At 36.9% G+C, this 22,516-nt stretch overlaps 1 protein-coding gene across 2 annotated transcripts in view; it reads right to left on the bottom strand.

Annotated features, from left to right (window-relative positions):
- Nucleotides 1-22,430, bottom strand: part of LOC149409462 (uncharacterized) — a 160,470-nt gene extending 138,040 nt beyond the window's left edge. The window contains exon 1 of one of the 2 annotated variants that reach the window (XM_089649851.1): nucleotides 22,173-22,430. The gene's annotated coding sequence lies outside the window, so the exon portion shown is untranslated. The remainder of the gene's footprint in view (nucleotides 1-22,172) is intronic. The other variant, XM_089649850.1, reaches the window with a different exon arrangement.
- Between the last annotated feature and the right edge of the window lie 86 nt (nucleotides 22,431-22,516).

Here is a 22,516-nt window from a genome sequence, read left to right as displayed (position 1 = left end):
TAAATTTACTAGCACACATGGCGATATGAGCTAGCATAATAAAGAAGAAATGCATTATTAGGCTGCTTATGTCATGGCTGTCAAAGGGAACACGGAACTTAGTCGGTAGCTCCGCAATTAAAATGACCCCCTCTCCTTTTTACGGCGGAGAGGGGGACGCATAACTTTTCAAATATCGTGTCGGGAGCGGTTACGTAAAATAAATTCGGTTAGCGAAGTTCAGAACCACACTTATAGCGCGTTATCTTTTTACGTGTGTCGGGTCTGTATGGGATTGTATGGCGAGCGCTATTGTGCTTTATATTATCTGTTGATGTGAGCTTTGCGTGTGGCAGCAGCTTTATCATCCAAATATTATTATTATTAAAGAGAATATATACCACGAATGAATGGTAGAATTTAATTTTTATGTGAAACCGCATAAGAGTCCCAACTGCACCCAACCGTATAGAACCAGTGAGACTATGGCATCCCCCAATCGGGGAATGTTGTAAGACTGAAGGTAATGGGAAGGTGGGGAAATATCTGGCTATTCAGATCTGGTCACAAAACAGAGCCAAAACCGTTTCAAGTAACTTTTCAATTATGAATGGTGTTATTACACAATACTGTTAGCGATACTGAGAGCATCTTCCACTCCAGGGTATCTATTCCCCAGTCTCGATCGCTCGAAATTTCCGCCGAAAGTACATACACTGGTAGAGTTTGTTATTCTTGAGTCTCACCGAAAGTACATACTACACGCCATACGTCATTCAATTAAATTCATTCGACTTAAACAACGAGTGGGTCGAAGCAGTAGAGATCGGCAAAACTGTCAAAATCTCATTGCATCCTTATACAAAAAAAAGATCGTTTCCCGCGCGATTTTCGAAGTTGGAATCGGATTCGTTTAGTTCTGCAAAGTTGTTTTAACCATTTTTCTGGCATTTCGATATGTATCCACCATTGCCATTCATTTCAGAAAAAGTGCGGTAGCAAATAAAAACGTTGACAGAACGACGCGGCAACGGTTTGTTTTTGACATTTCAAATTAACTCCATAGAAACCTCAAACACATCAGAAACATAGACAATATTCACAGGGTTGCCAACACAGTCATCTCTTCAACCGTGCGACACTCAAGAATGTATAAATATAGAACTTATGACAAAAGTCGTAGAGATTTTCGTTCGTAGATGGCGCATAGCGAGTAATTCGTGGTAGAGACTCTGGAATATATACCCTGAACGTACCGCAAGTACACTATATACTATTTTAAATGATAAAATTGTGAATAACACAAATTAATAAAATAAAATTGACTTGCGCAGGTCGTGTTTTGAACCTCTAGCTTGCTAGTCGAAAGCCTCACCACTCGACCAAATACTCTTTTCGGGATACGTCAAGGGTCAGAACAAAAGAAGGGTGTATGAGAAGATGCATGAATTTGACTAAAGCGAGGAGTGTGTGCCAAGACCGATATGTCCAACATCTGTGCTCAATGTCTACCCTTGCGGGGAAACTCCGTTTTCTTTTTCGATTTACTCGTTTCAACAAAAAAAATTACCAAATCAAAATATTTAACAGTATTAAATTCCTCTTATTAAAAAAAAAAACAACGAAGAATTAAAAGCGATCTGCGACTTAAAAAAATGAATCTCCGACCACATCGGCAGACAGGTTCGAGTATTGAGCACATCGGTTCGGGTCCGGCTGATGGTGCCCTTGGAGCTTGGATCACCTATCCACAGCTAACCTGTTATAAAACAACTAATATAACTAACTGCTAAACCGTTGATGATTCGCGAATATATGTACCTAAATAAAACATAAATTTTGAATGCATTTATTTAATGGGTGTCCATAAATTCTACCAGGTAAACAAGAAATATGCACGACCTTTTCGGCTTGAAGTGTAAAAGGATATCACAAGGATTTATGCGCTAAACAAATAATCCCTAGTAGGATCACCTATACCGATTTGAAAGAAAACTGATGTCGGTACGAACATATTTCAACACAGGCAAGCCAGCTGATATTGTGTTCGAGAAAAAAAATCGATATGTAAAAAAAACTATACCAGACCCTACCGCTGAGTGTGCGGTTGGAACCTCTTTTTCCGTTACATTTTGTTTTCTGAATGCAGCTTCGTTTATTTAAAATAAATAAATAGGGTCATTAGAACTCTCGGGTAGGAGAGCCACAGTTACTTAGAACTGGTGGGAATTAACTTCAGGTAAAATAGGTTTTGATATTACAAAATTCGTGCATTCATGAAACTTTGGTCATACGTTAACTTGACAGTATACATGAAGAAATGTGCAGAGTCCGTCCAAAGTAAAGTGATAGGAGGTGAATCTTTGTTTCTTTAAAAATCTGTCTTATCCTATCAAATATTGATTTTATCGACTTTAGAGTGATCTCATTCGATTCAGCACGAAACATAATAAACGATACCTCACTCGACCTGGTTTGTAGTTATGAGCGGACTCGGCAGAACTTCATTATACTTCCAAGAATAATGAACGAGCTAAGTTTCATATAACCGCCAATTTCGTAATTCTTTTTGTGGATTTTGGTACTATTTTTCTGTACTAAAGTGTACGAGTCCCCTCGAGTCCAGAACACTCCAATTGAAGCGCTGAACCAGGGTGAGGTCACAATGGATCTATCAGCGGCAGAACCACACGACTAAGTGGAAATATTCTAGTCCAGGACAATCGGATCTAAGTGCGGCTAATCTTATTAAATTCAGCGTTTGTCCGAGTAGTATGTGGTGCACAATCGGACGAGGAATAATATGATCGGCTATCACCGGCCGCAAAACAGAGGGCGCGCCGATTGAAGTGCCTTACATAATTACAGTTAATTAACATAATTACAGTTACATAATTAATTAAAGTTATTTACTAAGGTAAGCATTTGTTATATACGAAAAAATAACCTACTGGTGGCTTCACAACACCAAGCTCACACCCGCTTTTCATCAAACCTGGGTTGCGTGGTTCCTCAAACTAAAACCTCATTCGCTCAACGGCAATTCTGGTTCATCGCGCCTAAAATATACAATGCATTGAGTACCGACTTAAAGTCAAGTAATTCTATATCCATATTTACTGCCCGTGTACATCAATGGATATTTGAAAGGGGACGACCTTTCTTTAAAGATTATATGACTTCCTAACACAAAAAAAAAATTATAAAAACTTCTGTCCAACTTGTCTCATATCACGAAAATTAAAATTAAGTGTTGAACATAAACATGTTGTCTTATAGATAATACCTACGATAAATAAACATGCACATAAACAATTATATGCATTAAACAATCTATAATAATTATGTTTATATTTTAATCTTAATGTTTAATACTTTTAATTTTTATTTGTATCTTTTTAAATATACATATACTCTTTCTTTATTTTTCAGTTTACTATTAATTTTAATATATTTGTTTTTAGTTTTATTTCATATATGATTCATACTTGCATACTTATTTTTTTCTATAAAATAGTATTTTTTAGTTTTTTTATGTTATTTTTATTATTATTTCATGTATGATTCATACTTGCATACTTATGTTTCTATAAAATAGTATTTTTCACCACAACACGGGCATTATCCTAGTATGGTAGTTAAAAAAATGCCAAAAAATGTAACATGTAAACATTTTATAAATAATAAATAAAAAATAAAATAAAATTAAAAAATAATATCGTGTTTATGAGAACCAGGAAGAGATCACAATGGATCACAAGGGCGCGCCGAATGACTGCGCTATGCCGGTCAGTATCAAGCTACTGCACAGGACTCGAGCTAAGTGGACTCACCAAGGAACAATTTCACTGGAATTTAATCGTGTTTAATTTAATCTTTGTTCGAAACCTCAAAAACAAGGTCATTTTAGCATTTCGCGTTTTGTTGCTAACGCGAATTTATCCAAAATATAAGACGAATTTATCCAAACAACCCGAAATCTTCAGAACATAAAATGAATAGAAGTGTGATACGTGCTTACAGCAAACTTCCATCAATTTATCTCTCAATAATATGTGATGCAACGCTTTTCCATAACCAATGTCAAAGGGTAGTTTTGTAGGAGGCATTTCTATGAAGTCTATGAATAAATTTAGTTTTTATCTAGTTTTACTACCCGGCTTTGCTAGTAAATTGGATTCATTTCATAATTTAAACAAACATACCCGTATGCAACCCTTAGCCTTTGTGTTATAGTAGGTCAGTTTCGACAAATAATTACTAACTCGTTAGTATGTCGACGCTCTAAAAAAATGTTTAGCACCGCTACCGATAGAATTTGATGAAGAGTGGTGTCACAATTTGGGAGGCGGGTTTGGGAACCGCCGCCCCGGGAACAATTTATTGTATAACCAACACCCCTGCCATGGGTCACCCCAAGTGGTTTGTTACGCTAGCAGGGGTTCCAGGGTAAGTGGGGTGAGGTTTGTCGAGGTCTTGGCAGCGAATGCGTTTGCCCACCTGCTGCGTGATGGGTTGAATCTGGAGAGACAGATTCATACGTCCGTCTTTCCTGGACACATTAACCCCCAGATTCCTACCCACCTCTCATACCTTTTTCTTTCCCAGAAATTCTCCTTCTTTCCCTAAAAAGACCATCCACACGGCGTCCTCAAAGATGGTATAGGCCCTGAGGGATTTTTTTCCGCAGAGCCTCCTATGTGAAGCTTAAAAAAACTGCATATTTTCAAAAAATGTATGTAAAACTCCCCATCTTGGCGTCATTAATCGATGTCCAATTAGGGTATCTTGTAAGGCTGGTGATAGTGGGGAGGGGGAGTATATGGCGTATAGGAATACTGGATATTCAGACCTTTTCACTAAATATGGCTACAGCCATCTCAAAGAACGTTTTACGTCACTATTAATTCATTGGTTTAATATTTCCAGTGAACACTCACGCACTCACTCTTTCTTCAAATGACGAATAGCCACTCGTATCGCTTTGGCCTGATTTCCATTTGTCACACCAATAGAAATGAGGTTATGTTTGATAATGGACACAATCCAATCTAGCGTTCTCCTGTCCGGTCAAAGTTTATTTCAGCCTATAATCTGGAAGTGCGATTAATTAACTCTGTACTCATGCATCATCATCTATATTACGGCACGACATCAAGGTATTGTGTATGTAATTATACACGCCTTTGTAATGAGAGCTCCCCGTTAGAGTCACATTTTTAAATACAAATGGAAAATTGGCGGCAATGAAGTTGCAATCGGAAAATAGTTAAGTAAACCTAGAAAATCCTGACAGAAAGAGCAGCACTAATTTCACGACGCCAAAGCTCTCCGTTCTTCACGAGTAATGCCAATTCTGACTATAGAGATAAGATCTGATTTTACAATAAAAAATACTCATTTCGGTTGTATGCCTGTCATATGTAACTCTGGATCAATGAACTCTGGAACTCGAATTTGCTTTTAATAGTTTCATTTTCAAATTGGCACGGATTGTGTGAAGAATTCAAACATGCGAAGAAGTACCTATAAATTAGTACATTTTTTTCTATAACTCTCCGCAGCAATTGGCGTATTCATGAACGTTCAGCTTCAAAACATCCTAAAATTATCTATAATATCCCGTGATTTTTTCGACTCTGTGCTGGTCATCATAATAACATAGGCATTTTGCTGATAGAAAGTCGTAACTTCTCAGTGTCTGAGTATGTGATGCTGCGCTCTCAAAATTTAAAATTGTTCGTAAGGCAACACCACAATTTTGGTGATTTTTACGCAATTTCAGTTGTCTAACAACAAAAAGTAACTAGTCCAATAAAAATGAATGATTATAAACAACGAATGACGCCATATTTGTTGAGTTTAGATTTGTGGTTTGAGCTCTGTCGCTCTTCGCCCCGGCGCGGCCAGTCGAGTTCCCACGGAACATGTCATCGCTTTATTGATCGCCAGCGCTGCGTCCCCCGGACCACCGCGCTCCCGTGCGCTGCCCGCCTCTGCTCACTACCTACAAACCTTCTTATTACTCTTACACTAAACTTGTTTATACTTCATAGACCCTTTTTATAGACCGCAGTATATTTTTACGCGGTTTTATTTGCGTCTTGATTTTTTATAAAGTTCCCCACTTCAATAAGCATGGAAATAAATATGCTAGAATACTAATTGTAAATAGTGTTTGTTTTGCTGGAGTCGGTGAAATTATAGGAATCGCTAATCGATTTTTTTTAAATCCCTCACCTGACTATTTTAAATTAATTATCAATTAATATCACCGATATTCCACATGAATATAATTGATACTGGTGAAATTAGGCAATTTACGTAAATTTCATGCTGTTATTTACGTAAATGTCAAATTTGACTTATTGTGTGTCACCGCTGTAGCCTCGGCGTCTAAAACCATTTTGGATTATCAAGAGTTGAGCGGCCGATTTAGCCCGGTTAAATTTGATCGAAGAATGTCATATATCGCGAAGATCAACTGATGTACCGGGCCATACTCGGTCTGATCCAATTAACCGTATAGGTAGGTGCAAACAATAACAACAAAGGAATCAAACTGTATTAGGTATCATGATAAAAAATACTATTTTAGGTTGTGGGTATTTCTGTGACTGTAACTCTGATTCAATGAACTTGGATTTGTTTTGAATTTAAGTGTCATTTAAAACATTGGACTGATGTGTCAAGATTTTAGCAATATATAAAGTACCTACCTATTAAAATACTAATTTCGCTTGTCGGTGCAGCGATGCACGCGTGAAGATATGTGAAATATTTTTGCGTATGCCTGCGTAATGCGTAATATTATTCAAGTTCAATAAACTTATAATTTTCAAAATTGGAACTGATTGTGACAACCAAGCGGTAAAGCAGGTTAATAAAAAATTTGTTTTAATAATTATTATTCTAAATTAGAACTGCGTATTTCTTTTGTGTAAATTTTAGAAAGATATATGTATAGGCTTTGTCCTGTGAGGATGATTTTATGAGAAAAAAGACGATTTATGTATAGTGAGATGCAATAAATAAATAAATTGTTCAAAAGTTTACTAACGGTGATCATTCGAAAGGTAAATTTCTGACGTCTCTCTAATTTGTCATCAACAAAAAAATATTTGTTTTTGAAAGGCAATGATCCTGAGGCAAATATTTGTCAGAAACAGTCATGTCGCGAGTCGGTACAACAGAATAGTGCACAACAATACAACGTGTACGAGACAATAATAATAATAATACCATATGAACGTAAATGAAACAATGGCACTGCCGACAGGATAGAGTTGTGTGGCGGTCTTTCCTTTCCCTCTACCACTTCGGGAAAAATGGCGTGAATATTAATTTGAAGGAACGAATTTCGCAGGTGAAAATATCTTGATGGATACTGGATTTTGAGGGAATCTTAAAAGTGCTTACAATTTTTATCTGTGACAATACAGATATTAGATATTTTCTTTAAAAAATAAATGCAAATATTCATGATCCATGATGCAACAGTTCTGTAAACAGTAGAATAGTAAACAGCAATAATGATTACTACTACTTGACAGCTCGCAACAGTCGCAACACTCACGCGCTCTCGAGGAATAAAAACATGCTATCAAACACGGGTACCATCGTGACATACCGGACACGGAACACACATACAAATTTAAAGCACAGCTACACTACTCGTGAAGTTGATCGAAGTTGACCGAATATGATAGTGTGGGCACGAACTTCACTTCGCTTCGGGCAACTTCGCTTCGCTTCGCCCGACTTCCGATTGTTGTCGGTAAATGCGCCCGAGTCAAAGGACTCGAAGCGTCACGGCATAAATAAACCAATCACTGACTGGTTGGACTGAGTTACTCGCGAAGTTGCACGAGTGTGTGGGCACGCACTTCGAACTTCGGCTAACTTCGTCGAGGACTTCGTCGAAGCGTCGAAGCGAGTAGTGTAGCGGCCGTTTTACAGACAGATGAAATGAAACGTAATAGAGTCAAAATAGGACTTCGATACGCTCAGCCAACCAATTTTTCATTTTTTTTAAACATATTCTGCCGAAGATAAAACTTGATCGTGGACTTGGAATCTTCAAAATGTGGTGAACTTTTTTTGTGGGAAAATATTGTTTCCAAATTTTTATAATTAATTCATCATTGGTAATCTGATTGTCATTGGAAAGTTGCTATATACATTATATTTATATAAAATGAAAGTGGAGAAAAATGAGATTTGCGGATTTATTAAAATCCTGTTAAGAACGGGATTCAGGCCGTTTCCTTATAAACTTTTAGTACAGTCAGAATATATCGGAACACATGTGTATGCACCTGCGTTTGTCTGATAATATACGATGACGAAATGCGAAAATATTAGTGTTTTTATAAACACGTGCATTGACATCGCAATAACACATTGGTGTTTTGCTGAAAGTTTATTAGGAAACCGATCAATTCATTCGTTAAAGGTCTGCAATTTCGTTTTTAACCATATTACGAATAATTTGAAGAGAATCAGGCAGGAAAAAATATTCAATGTTTCCAAATGTGTAAGTGGTTCCATGATTACTCAACACAGTGACAATTCAACACACTTTTAAAAAGTGATATGAAGTCATTAAAAACGTGAAAAATTATTTTTTTTAAACCAAACCTAACCTAACCTACTTAACCCAGTTAATTAAGTCACTTTCCATGACTTCATATAACTTTTTAAAAATATGATGAATTATCATTTTGATGAGTTATCCGGTCACCTGTGTAAGTATATCCCGATATGTTTTAAGTCAATCCAGCCTGTTATTTTGGCCTGATGTTTAAAAATGAATATGAATGCTGGGTTACTTAACATTCCATGTTTTTTGTTAGACATAAAACAGTCATTCAAATTGTGCGACGATGTTTTCACACTGTAGTCCCGAGACCATGTGAGAAAGGTCTTTCATCCGTGGTCATCGCACGGCAATAAAAAACCGTACGGCTGTTTGCTAACTGTGCATGTGTGATATTTTCAAACTGGTCACGCTTTTTTCCGCTGCAAGCTCGAATTGAATGATCTGCCGTATGACTAAAAACGTGCAATATAATACTAAAGCATGCATTTAATCACGTAGGCCACTGGGTTAAATCACGGCGCGGAAACCGTCGATTCCAGTGGCAATGGACGGGTGCTACACGGCACGGTGCTGTATCGTGACCGTGTTATGTGAAAATCCATGATCTTTTACACTCCACTAAAAGAATAGGCTCTGCCACACCTACACTTCGGAGCGGCAGTACCACGCGCCACTCCAGGCCGCCGCGCAGAAAAGTCAAGTCCGAAAGTAAGGAAATGGTTTACAGCGCAGTCCATTGTGAGACTTTACCGTGCGGCGGCATGGAGCGGCGCGCCGTGCCGGTAAGCGGTACGGTAAGTGTACGTGTGGCAGAGCCTAATGTGCCCGTACGGTTTTTCTGTCGTGCGGCAAAAAGCCGTACGGGTGAAAAGAGCGTTACTGTCTTGCGGCGAAAAAATATAACGAATTAGGAAATATTGTAAAGTTCGAAAAACAGGTAGAATTTACGCAGAAAAACCTTGGGTTAGAAAATCGATAAAATACGACTTGGGTAGTTCCAATGAACTGACTCAAACTCTTCAAAATAACTAAATATATCAACTCTCTATCCTTTAATAAGCATTATATCAATTCTCAACAAAGGTTGGCAAAGATGATGGACCACCATACTTTGCACACAATCCATGTGTCATTAACGCTACACGACTTAAAAATTTAATTCACTCGATCGTACAATGTCTTCTTCGACTGCTTCTTTCATTCGCTTGCGGGTCAAGTGTTCTACTAATACTATTATATACATCATCGGTTTTAAAGTCCAACATTGGCTTTTCTTGCCTAATTTTACTAATTAATAACGTTTCTCTTCGAATCTTCTTATTCGAAACCTCTATTATCTCATTTGATATTACAATATCTATCAGATGCGCGTGTATCAGTTGCATTGTCCTAGTAATACTAGAGTGGAAAGAAGCACAAATTTCATTACGTAAGAGCTTATCGTAAGAGAGTTTTTAATGCTTGCACACAGATTTTCTGCTTTGTAGATAAGAATTGTATGCCTGTGATGTACTACACGTCTAATGGGGTATTTTACTTCGTTTACACAACTCATACCAATTGGCTCCGCGTGTTGACTAAGACCTGTAGGCTATGAAGTTGGTATACCTTATGTAGTGTGCATCAAAAATATTTTCTGCGCAGCTGAGTGAGTTGGGTAAATTATAACGAACTTAAAGTAAAAGTGTGTCACTAAATAGTGTAACAAAATATTAGATTTTGGAAACAAGCCTGAACTTTTGTTTACCCGATTTGCAGTTAAGTTATTTACGCACACATCAATTTGCGCACGATTGTTAAAAAGGACTAGTAATTCGTAAGCAGATTTAATTTCAGAAGACCAAATAGTGATATTACAATTCGAGTTGCTGTATACTGCCAGATACATCTATTGAAGAATTACAGAAAAGGAGACAGTGACGCCGGCTCCCTGCTCCGCGAAACTTGGTTTGTTCCCCTTCCCCGGATAGGCTGGTCCATCAATTTGGTTGTCTATGGTCCTATCTGATCGGAGCACTATTAAGAGAATAACCCCCAATATCAGATCAGAGCTTTGAGCACTATTAAGAAAATAACCTTGCGATTCCAAGAGACGGAGAGCCTTTATTGCCGAGAAGATCGATACCGGTAGTAGTGGCTCGAGAACGTGTTTGTGTGCCCTAGTAAAGCTCAATTTTCCCATACTTCTGCTGAAATTGATGCACCTTATTTCAAATATTAAAATTATTTCTATAATCAATTCGAATCTCTGAAATGGCGACATTAGTTTTATTTCAAATCGGTTTAAACACATAGTTCTGTGAACAGTAGACCTCACGCTGAAAAAAGTTATTTTTTTAATAAATCAAAACCTGTGAAATCGTAAGATTTCTAAGTAGTAGATTCTTAAATACCTACCTATTCAATTGTTAACCATACATTTTAAGCAACGTTTTTTTTTTTAATTTCAAATAAGGAAATGAACAATTTTCCAAAGAAACGTTACAATATGAATGATAATTTTTTTCAAACTTTCTGCAGGCAGGTGACAGACCACAGCATTGAAAAAATGCGGATAAGAAAGTTTAAATAAACACGAACATTTCTCATTTGAACGTCCACGATACTGAAACGAAACAAACAAATTTAGAGTCAGACAAAATGCAAAGCGGTTGATATTTTTTTTATTTTTTTATTATATGAGTACATTTTTGTTTATTTGTTACAATATATGATCAAATATTTCAAGACCCCTCTTCCATAGAAGCATTAGCTTGTGGCTGGAAATGGAGTGTACATTGTTTTATTACAGTATGTAGGTAATTAAAAATAAAATGATTTTAAACTTATTTGAAGAATGGAATGATACTTAAGGAAACTAATTGAGATGAATTATTCTTAAGATTAATTCATATAAAACATATAAAACAGGACTTTGCTACGCACACTTCTATAACGATTATTTGTTCAGTGATCGATACTTTTATCGTCTAGTGTAGAATAAATCACATCACCACGCCATCTTATTCCATGTAACTGTTTGTCCAACGTGTTTTAGTTTGTTTGTCGCATACACTATAGCATACACCCAGTGATGGCCGGTTTGACCGGTGTTCAAAGGGGGGCAAGGTTAGGTATTTAAAAAAACGGATGAACGACGTCGAAGGTGTTTGCTGCGGACAATCGAAGTTTCGCGACGGGACTGAACAGGTATTTTTGTAGATATGGGAACAATCGAACAAAATTAATAAATATCCAAATCAAGGAAACAATAAATGTATTACCATAAGAATTTACAATCAGCATGACATTTAGCAATTTAACAACGGATTTTGAACGGACCCTGTTAAAAATCTGATTCTCGGCCCGTATCTGCAATAAAGACAAAACAAAGCTGCTGACTGTAGGCCGAACGCAACATCAGATGAGAGTAGAGATGGCAGGAGTTCCACTAAAGAACACCAAGGAGTTTGTCTACCTCGGGAGCAAAATAACATGGGACGGTCGGTGTAAGAGCGAGGTTGACAGCCGTATACATCAGGCTAGGCTTGCATTCAATAAATGGTCGAAAATAATAGAATCGAATAATATAGACCTAAAACTGAGAATACTCCTCATCAAGACCTATGTATGGAGTATCTTGATGTACGGCTGCGAAACATGGTGCCTATCCGAAAGAGAAAAACGGAGACTAGAGGCTTTTGAGATGTGGTCCTATAGAAGACTGTTAGGAATTTCCTGGAGAGACCATATTACAAATGAGGAGGTTCTCCAAAGAATCGAAGGAGGAAGGCACCTAAAAAATCGAAGGAGGAAGGCACCTAAAGAATCGAAGGAGGAAGGCACCTGCTCAGGACCTTGTTCGAAAGGCGTGCAAGATGGATCGGCCATGTTATACGACAAGAAGGCCTCTTGCATGTCATAATAGAGGGTATGACCGAGGGGACCAACTCTAGGGGACGCCCACGCCGAGAGTACCTGGAGGACCTCCTGGTGGACGTGCGCTGCTCATCATATGCAGAAGTCAAAAGAGCCGCACAAGACAGGGAAGAATGGAAGAGGAGATTAAATGAAATTGCTGCAAACCAATCCCAGGATTGAAACCAGAGAGAGATCTGCTTTTGATCAAATCGTGATCAGATGACAAGCGTAACAACGGTCATGTTTTAATGCTTGCCAATCGTACCGTTCTCGTTAAACGCCAGTTCTAGGCCCGTCTCAGCTTTTGGTCAAATTGTAATTCTAAACTGATCAAAGGCTAAAACCGTCTGAGAATCTAGGTTTAACGGAGACGGTTCAAATATGCTGATGAGCGTCGATTTGATGTGATAGAAAAGCATCCCCAACCTCGTATGTATTACCAAAACGATGTAGAAATCATGGCTTGAATATGATACGACTTTGTCATTGATAATGATGGGTACACGGAAAAAATGAGTATTGCTATTTATAAAGAATCTCTTCAAATTATTGGTAATCCGGTTAAAAGCAGGATTGTAGGCCATTTCCTGGTAAACTTTTAGTAATTTTGTAATGATATCGGAATATGTGTTCATGCACCTGCGTTTGTCTTCATAATATATAATGACGAAAAGCGAAAATGTCAGGATTTTTATGAACCACATGTGATAATACATTGGTATTTTACTAAAAGGAAAACTATCAATTCATTCGTTATGGGCCTGAAAACCCAGTTTTTAATTGGTTCAACAACATCTTCTTTAATTAAAAAATTCGGTGTTCCTGCTTTCTGATCTTTTCAGAGGGTTAGTTTCAGTTTAATACGCTTTGTACGGACACTTTCGTCATACCGGGCGAGTATATTTATAGAATTATTCATATGATTGCTTAGTTTAAGACGGTCCATTAGCACGGGGATGCCAGAGTCATGATGAATTAATAAGATACCAACGAAATATTCCATTATAGTGGAACAACTCAGTTGGGAGTTTTGATGGGCATAATCGAATTATTATTCGAATTAATTGATCGCGAACGGGGCCAAGGACGACTTCTCGAACGACAATTTTATAAGACGTAACATTTTCCCAATAAAAGAAACGAGACTACACCACCTATTCCCTAAAAAGATGTATTGAATTTGAATTAATCAGTTTAAACCAGCTATCAAACGAAATGTTAACAAAATTTTAAGAATTGAAATGTTTAAAATAAGAATTAAGGGATCAAAATTCCCAAATTTTAATGCCGAAGTTTTCCTTGCTCTTTACACCTTTTTTGAAGGTCGCAAAATGGGGTGACTTTGATCAATTTTCAACATTAAATCTAAATAACTTTTAATTCTAAAATTGTAAGTCATATATTTACTGCACATACTAAAACTACGGAAGCATAAAATTTTATATGTTAAAAATACAATATGTAATAAAAAATTTAAATTATTCATAATATTGTTAAAACAAGATTGCAGGCCGTTTCCTAAAAACTTTAAGTACATTCATAATATATCGGAATACATATAAATGTGCCAGCATTAGTCCTGATAATATACACTGACGAAATGCGACGGCCTGCAGTCCCGTTTTTAACCGGATTATGAATAATTTGAATGGATCCGTAATAAAATGAATGAATTTACAAAATGTATTTATATTTTTCTTCTCAAAAATATCTAAGAAAAAACAGCTTCACAATTCAACCATCAATGTAATGTTTGAATATAACAGGAAACCAACTAATTTGGCACTTATTTAAAGAAGCGAGTAATTTCGAGTGGCAGCGAGAATTATAAAGATATTTGCGATGCTCAAAGTCACCCCCCGACTCACAAGTATTATAATACATATAAACTTTATATGAAATCTGATTACAGAAACTCGGTTTCAAATATCTCATTACAAAAAATCTATGGCAAATGTGAAGCAAATAAACACTAAATAAATAAAACGGGATTCGTGCTCCCTAAAAATAGAACCACATTCGCTAAACGACAATTCAGGTTAATCGATCCTAATATACAATGCCTTAAACACCGATATAAAGTCAATTAATTCTATATCCCTTTTTACTATCCGTGTTCAACATTAGCTATTAGAAAGGAGACGAGCTTTCTTTAAATAATACATGAGTTGTTAACACTGTTTAAAAAAGGTTTTAACTCTTTCATTTATTTATATTTCTAATGAGGTTTCTTTAATGATATGCATTTTAGTTTTTGTTTTACCATAAGAATTTTCTTTTCCGTTATGTTTTTTTTATTGTTATTCGTACATGAATCATGTGCGACAGCCATAATACGGGCATGAGTCTAGTCTGATAGTTAAGAAAGTCACCAAAATTGAATTTTTAATAATTAAAAAAATATATTATAATAATAAAATAAATATTTGCCCGATAGAGGTAAAATCAACCATACGATTTATTTCTTTCAGCCTTTGGGTGTCAACTCACAGATGCAGTATGTATATTTGATACCAATGTTAATTTAATTATGACGTAAATATGGGTCTTTCAAATGGCGACGGATCATGAAGATCACTATGTTTTTTTAACAAAACATTTGAAGGGTTTTCTTTGTCTGGCTGATAGACCTGTACCGATGAATGCATGAATAGCAACAAAAAATCAACCCGTAACAAACAAAGCTTTTTTGCTATAATACATCTATTTTCAATTTTCGACCTAGTTGCGCCATCTCTTGGGCCGGCCAATAGCCAAAATTTATTTTTATTTTTATTCAATAAAAAAATTTACAATGTGTGATATACATATATATATTTCACTAGTAATAAGATAAAAGATATTATGATATGATTAATATTTATTATTTTTCAATGTTCTCCCATAATATGCAATTGCTTGTGTGTATGGGATGAGGTATTATTTGTTTAGTTTCTTAGATTTTTATTTTATTTTGTAAATTTTTGTTTTTCTTTTATTTATTTGCGTTTTTTTATTTAGTTTAGGTTTTCAGTATATTTTTTTTAATTATGTTTTGAATTCTTTGAAACTTTAATTTAGTGATCTTATATTTTCTGGCAATTTATTGAAGAAATTTGTTCCTAAGTATTTGTAGTATTGCTGACCCAAAGTTTTTTTTATATATCGGAATTGGTAACATGTATTTTTGCCTGATATTTGCTTTGTTTTTGAATGGTACGGTTTTGTTTAAAGAAAAAGTAAATAAATAAATTCAAAGCTTTTTTTTTGGTTTGGCTGAGAAGTAGAACCTTCCTCCACAGGGACTGGCTCTTAAACTGTTGTGAACTTTTAAAACTTAAAAAACAAAATCGGTTTGACTGAGGATTGAACTTTCCTCTCCAGGGACTTGAGTCACTCGCGCTAACGACTGAACCAAATCCCAATTGGGTAGGTACGACATTTATTTCGTATATTAATTGCTGTAATGTCGTCGAATTTTAGAGAAATTAGTATTTGTCCGCGTGAGTGCGTAATTGCCAACAAGTTGATAGAATACGTTATCATCGACAGCGAGTCTGACTGCTGAGTTTCAGCTCGATCGGATGTCGGAGAGTCCTTTAATTTCCGCTTCCAATATTTGCAGTTATTGGAAGCGATTATTTACCGAAACCCATCGGGACTAGACAAAATAATATCACGTCATCAAATATTCCAGCTTATCATTATAATGTGAATGAGGTAAGGTGTGTGTGCTAAGACCGAGTTGTTTGGCGGTCCGTCCTCTCTGCCTACCCCAGCGGGGAAACGGCGTGATGGTTAGTTAGTTTTTATCATTATTTGGGGACCAGGTGAGAGAGGCACGGAATGAAAGGCGTGTGGGTCACATGTGTTTATTGGTGAGTCAGTGTAGCCGTAACGAGAGTTGACGCTGGACAGAAGAATACACCGGATGCTGGCTGTGATGGCAGGTCAAGCGCGGGTCAGTGAGTCGACGCCGGGCGCTGGTGACCGGGACTCGATGAAGGTCAGGCACTGGCGAAGAACGTAGGTCTTCAGGCACTCCAGTGCTGACGAGACGGCCGAAGGTGCGGCGGACCGTGTAGGCGGTTGAGCGGGAACGATGTAGACCAGTGAGGATGCTGCGTGTCCTTGTGGTGGTCATGGTAGCGTGGAAGAAGCGCTGGTCAGAGACACTGGAACCAGGGCGCTTGTAATCCGAGTAGCGCTGGCCATGGACGTGGCCGAGGCGCTATGATGGTGTCCCGATGGAGTCCATGATGGTACGGGCGAAGCCGGGAATATCGTCCTTTGCGCTAGTAAGAGTAGCGCGGGTTAACACTCGTTGATCCTTGTAGACTGACGGCGGAATGATGACTGACTGACTGACTCGCTGCGTCGGGCATATTTATACTACACGGCCGATGGCGACAGTAGGTAGTAAATTGCAATCAAATCGAGACCACTCGCTCGGACTGTGTGTTTCGGGAACCTTCGACATTGCGGCGATTATGCATAGGCCGTAGACTCGAACCTTCTGGCGAGTTCTCGTAATGTTTAAGACCGGCTTGCAATATTATTGTTGTCGTTAGACAAGTAGGTCTTGTAGTACGTAGATTACTTTGTTTACGATGCGATGCAGGTACATAATTCGGGAGTAGGTACCTAAGTAGGTCGAGCGGTTTATTATTAATTATTCAATGGATTATTCTCGACGCTACAATTATATTTCAAATTAGGTGTTCTTGAACGAATCCAAAAACGCTGCTTTTGTGAGCAGATGAAAGACTCTCTCAGAGGTTGATATTACGAATGGACATTTACAATTAAAAATATTAAAATTTTTAACTCAAACATAGCTAAGATTTTTTAAATTGCTTACCTATGTTTTTTTTGTAAACTGGTTTTTCACTTTAAACGAAACGAATACACTTAATTAGACGAACGTATTATAGAAGTCATTTTCACTTAAATTTTTTTTATCGTTTTATATAAAAATAATTATTAACCCTTAAATGCATACTGTTGCAAAACTGCAACATACCGTTCAAACCACCTTTAACTCTTTGGTGTATATTTAATGCATGCCGTTTTAGAATTATCAAGTTCACGGTAATATATTTTATCGAGTGGCATCACCTTTTTTTTCTTTCGCGAATGTCAAATGTCACTTTTTCTTTAACAAAGTGAAGATTCTCGAAAATTGGTTGGAGGTTAGAATTACAGTTTTGTTTTGCTGTTATTATTTTGATTTTCTTAGGTAAGTAGATACAATAATACAATACTTATATGTAATAACTCGTATTTTTCCGGTTCACTTATTAGTTATTAGTTTTGAGAAATTTTTTTAGGTTTTTTATTTTTTTTTCATACGTAAATTATTCATATTAATTTTTATTTAATACATGGTGTTGTAAACCTGCAACAATTTTTTTTAATCAAATATCATTAAAAAATTACAAAAAAATAAAATTCCTTATATTTCCTTGCATATGCATGTAAATATCTACAAAATATATTTTTTTTCCAGAAAAATAAATAAATCATGCATTTAAGGGTTAAAACAATTGGCGTACCTTTACCGGGTGAACTGCGGCGGTTTTCTGTTCTACAGTGTTTTTTTTTTATTGTACGGGGATGTCTATGATAAACTTTTAAATGCAAAGAGAAAGCTGTGTTCTATTTTTCTAAATGTGTTTATATTTTATGTCCTATAGAAAACTTTTCTATTAGGAGATAGAACGAGTTTTATGAGGACGTGTCATTTGGTGACACAGCACTACGTGGCCCGTGTGGTTAACTGTTTTCTATTTTAATAACTGTGACTGGTGACAGATATACCACTACGTTCTGTTTTAATTTTTAACTGTGACGATGTTTTTGTGCTGTCTGCCCAGATTCAATGTTGGAACCATGGATACAGTATGGGAAATGTGTGAAGCAGAATAGATGGGGGGAAGGGAAAGAAAAAGGGAATCGCCAAACTTTATACGTTTTCAACGTGTTTGGTTAGTCGGAAGGATCTCAGATAAAAAAAAACTAATTTTAGGTTTAGGTAATGAAGTGTGGGGGGAACATTGGTTAGCATTTTATAGATGAAATCAGACTGAGGCTAGTGGCCACTTTCACGATTGAATTGAGCAATCGCTAAGTTTAAAATCGGGAACTCCCTCGCGTTATCCATTCAACATTATAGTGAACTTATTTCAGACAATAAAATATTTAAAAGTATGAATATCTAACTCTAAGTAAAAACAAACAAAATACTGCATTTTTTAAACTTTATTTAGCGTTCGCTCAATTTTGAGAGAAGAAAGCGACCGTGTTACGAAAATATTACTCTAAATACCCTATATCAATTTGACACCCAACAGGTGTATACATTAACTCTAGGGTTTGGTAGAGGTAGGAGTGAACATGAGTCTTGAAGAGACGCATGTTGTAGGGGGGGAGGAAACGCAGCTGCCGTCAAATAGTTCCAAAGCCGAACTCAAGAATGATTCGTAGAAACGACCCGTTCTCATGTAAAAAATGAAAACGTGAACAAATAAAGTGCAATTTCACACACCACTCGTAATCGACTTTTATCTGACCGTACAGGTAAGCGGCAGTCAGGATAACAGTGTGGCCACAAAAAACAGATTACAAAAATTAACATTTCAAGTAAATCTTGTATTATCTGATATTATTTCTAAACTAATTATTTCCTTGATTCTCCAAATTGGGTATCGCCTTCCCGGGAAGAATTAATACTTTTTTCGAAAAATATGGTGGAAATTTTTGGTATGTGTAAAAATTCAGAAGAAAAAACACAAAAAATAGATCGTTATATACATAGTTGTTTTGTACTTAATAAAATAGAATGAATATGAATTGGTTTCAAAATAAGAATTTAATGGTTTCTAGGATTGGTGGTTGATTTTAAAAGAGAAACTTTGATATCTAACACAATGCTGCTTTGAACGTTAGAAACTTCCAGAATGTATCAGCTACAACGTTACGTTTCAAATATAGGATTCAGGGGGTTTATGTCTCGCTTCCCAAATTGCCAAGAAAACGGTGAATAAAGCATTTATTTAATGACTATACTAACACACCACAAAGTGAATATTGTTGGCGGGCGTGCAAAGAATATATATAGTTCATTAAATATTCGAACGTTGTCTTGAGACGAGTGCTAACAATGTTGTAAAAAAGAAAGTTCTTCAGAACTCACAAAAATGGCTTTCACAGTTTTGTCGTGAAGATTATTATGGAAAATAATAATTAAATTATCAACATTTGGGAAATACGAACATTAATCGGGTGGGGTAGCAAAATACCAAAAAAAACAGGGGTGCTCTGCTCCCACTGGCTTTTGCGGTAGTGCAATAAAATAAGGTTGAAATGAATTGCTGGATGTCGTTGATTTTAATTTTGGATGATATTATTTTATTAAATTTGGGGACGGCGTCTAAATTAGAAGTTGGTGCAGTAGAAAAGTTCATGAATATTGAAGCAGCAAGGAGAGGGATGAAATAAGTACATATACGACAAGACGGAGAGGTGTGCCGTTCGATCCTCGGTCCACACAAGACAACGTTTGTATGAAGAAAGTGCTAGGTTTGGAAGGACGAGGAAATAGATTAAATAAGTCAGTGACGCTCCAGGAAGACATGGAATGATCTAGTCAATGAAATACTTGAGGTTGGTTAAGAATTATCGGTACCTACAAAAGAGGGGGATATCGAACAAGACGGATTGATGACATTAAAGCTACAGCTGGTACAACCAAGGCTGAAACGATTTGGGAGAAATTTACGTCTGCTTATGTCCAACATTGATTTTGATTAACATAATTTAGGCTAGATTTTGATAATGTTCTGTCCTCTCCGCTTATTTCTACAATATAAAGGCATAATAAAAATTTAGGCTAGGTTTTGATAACGTTCTGTCCTATCCGCTTATTGTTACAATGTAGAGGCATAATATAACTCCATTGCAACTTGAAACCGCTCCATCTTTCTCATAAACGACGAATATATCGGTAAGGAAAGTTTGAAGCATTTATTTATTTTTAATGTGAATACCGCACCAGAGTCCCAGCTTCTTCCAACCAATCCTATGGCATCCCCAATCGGGGTATGTTGTGAGGCTAAATGTAGTGGGGAGGGGAAGGACACGGGAAAGAGGAACCTGGCTATTCAGATCTCGTCACAAACAAGTCTAAAGCCATATGAAGCAACATTTCAATTTTGAATAGCGGTTTTACACCCCGGGCGACACTGAAAAATCTTCCACCCTGGAACGTGCCGCAAATATACTATATATAATTTTTTCACTAAATACAAAAGCTTTGTCACTTTATGGTGAGGAAATTCTATTTTTGTATTACATTATAATACTGTATGACAAGTAAACATTGTAAAAAATATAAATATTAATTTAATAAATTGTGAAATACATCAAATAAAATTTACTATCGCACGCCGGGATTTTGACCCGCGACCTTCGAATTGCTAGTCGAGAGCCTCACCCTTCGAACACGGATACCGTCGTGCATCTTTTGGTGTAATTGTTTGGTAGTGGTTTTGGTGGATTGGTTCTGGATTTGGTTGGCTGGATGTTGGTTGCAACTGAACTCTCAGTGCAGGACCATTGTTAAATAGCTGAAAACGTCGCTAGAGACAGGAATAAATTGCAAAGTACTTCTAAACTTTGGGGTGTATAACGTTCAATCCTCTGTTCTCAGCTGCATTGTAGGAAGTATTTGGAGCTTCCGTGCGTAAGTAAGGAGCTTGTATGCAAAATAGGCGAATCTCAGCAAGGAAACAAAGAAAAGCGAGCTACAGCGGGCGGCACTCCCCCAACCAGGCCACCCGCTGCCACCCACCCCTACCACACAGCAGGCAGGTGCATGCACCGGGCGCGGGTGCACCAACCAACACCCAGACAACCAAATTCAGAGCCAATCAATCCAAACAACACCATACTACTATCGAATTAATTAGATTGACTAGATGTATGAAAATTACATTGAAATTGAAACTTTATCAATATTTTTATAAATCCTTTGTTTCATCAATATTAACAGCAATGTCTCAATATTATTGAAAGAATGTTTACACATTTACATAAATATGATACAATATTTTTTAAGTCAAGTTTAGCATAAAAACATAGTTTTGAAGACGCCATAAGTATGTTCTTTTATCAGTGTGACACTTGAAAAAATAATTTGGTCAAATCATTTCATCAAAATATGTTAATGAAATAGAATCGTATTGTTTCGATCAATCATTGTGCCACAAAGAGTCATTTCCGTCAAAAGCAATAACTAAAAGCCTAGGTAACCGAAATATAAAATCGATTCCGAGCAAACAGAACCATTTATTTTGGTGTGTATGTGTGTGGTATCTGCGGGGTACCACCACTTTATTACTTCTGAGGTTAAAAATTATCACAATATTTGCAGATTTATAATCGGATGTATCATTTTTAAAAACATCCCAAAATGATCACTTAAACAAATGCTGATAAGAACCATAAACAATAGGTGTCATTATGAAGATGTGTTGAATGCAAGAATGGCCAGGAACAAAACACGAAATGGCCTACCTTACGTGCATTCGGACAATGAAAAATACTGATTCGCTTTGTGCCCGAGGTAAATATCAATCTCAAAACATGGGGAGTGCTGAAAAAACGTCTCGAAAGCGATCTGGTTTGTCCATCCTTCAAAAACAAAACATACACAAGTAAAAAAACCTTTGGTTGATGTCGTCCCTGGGTCAGCCGTCTGGCGAGCAGTGAGCACTTGCAGAGAAACACCCAGCCCTGGGTTCCGCGGCTGGGAAACTCCAAACCACTCCTTACACGGCACAGGCTGCGCGAACCGAGTTGCACTTAGTTGTTAATCCAGTGCGGAAACACATTTTCACTATCATTCACCCATTTTCAATACCACTAACTATTCAATACTTCAGAACGCGAAAAACACAGGCTTCACCTTTTTGTGTACGGCAAGACTAACTGCACTGACGTTGCACCAGGTGAGCACTGCAAGAAACGCAGCCAACTGTGCGACATGAGAAGGGC

This window comes from Hesperophylax consimilis, chromosome 31 (genome assembly GCF_061612785.1).
Source record: "Hesperophylax consimilis isolate HC1 chromosome 31, BYU_Hcon_1.0, whole genome shotgun sequence".
NCBI lineage: Eukaryota > Metazoa > Arthropoda > Insecta > Trichoptera > Limnephilidae > Hesperophylax > Hesperophylax consimilis.
This window is presented reverse-complemented; position numbering and strand designations above follow the sequence as displayed.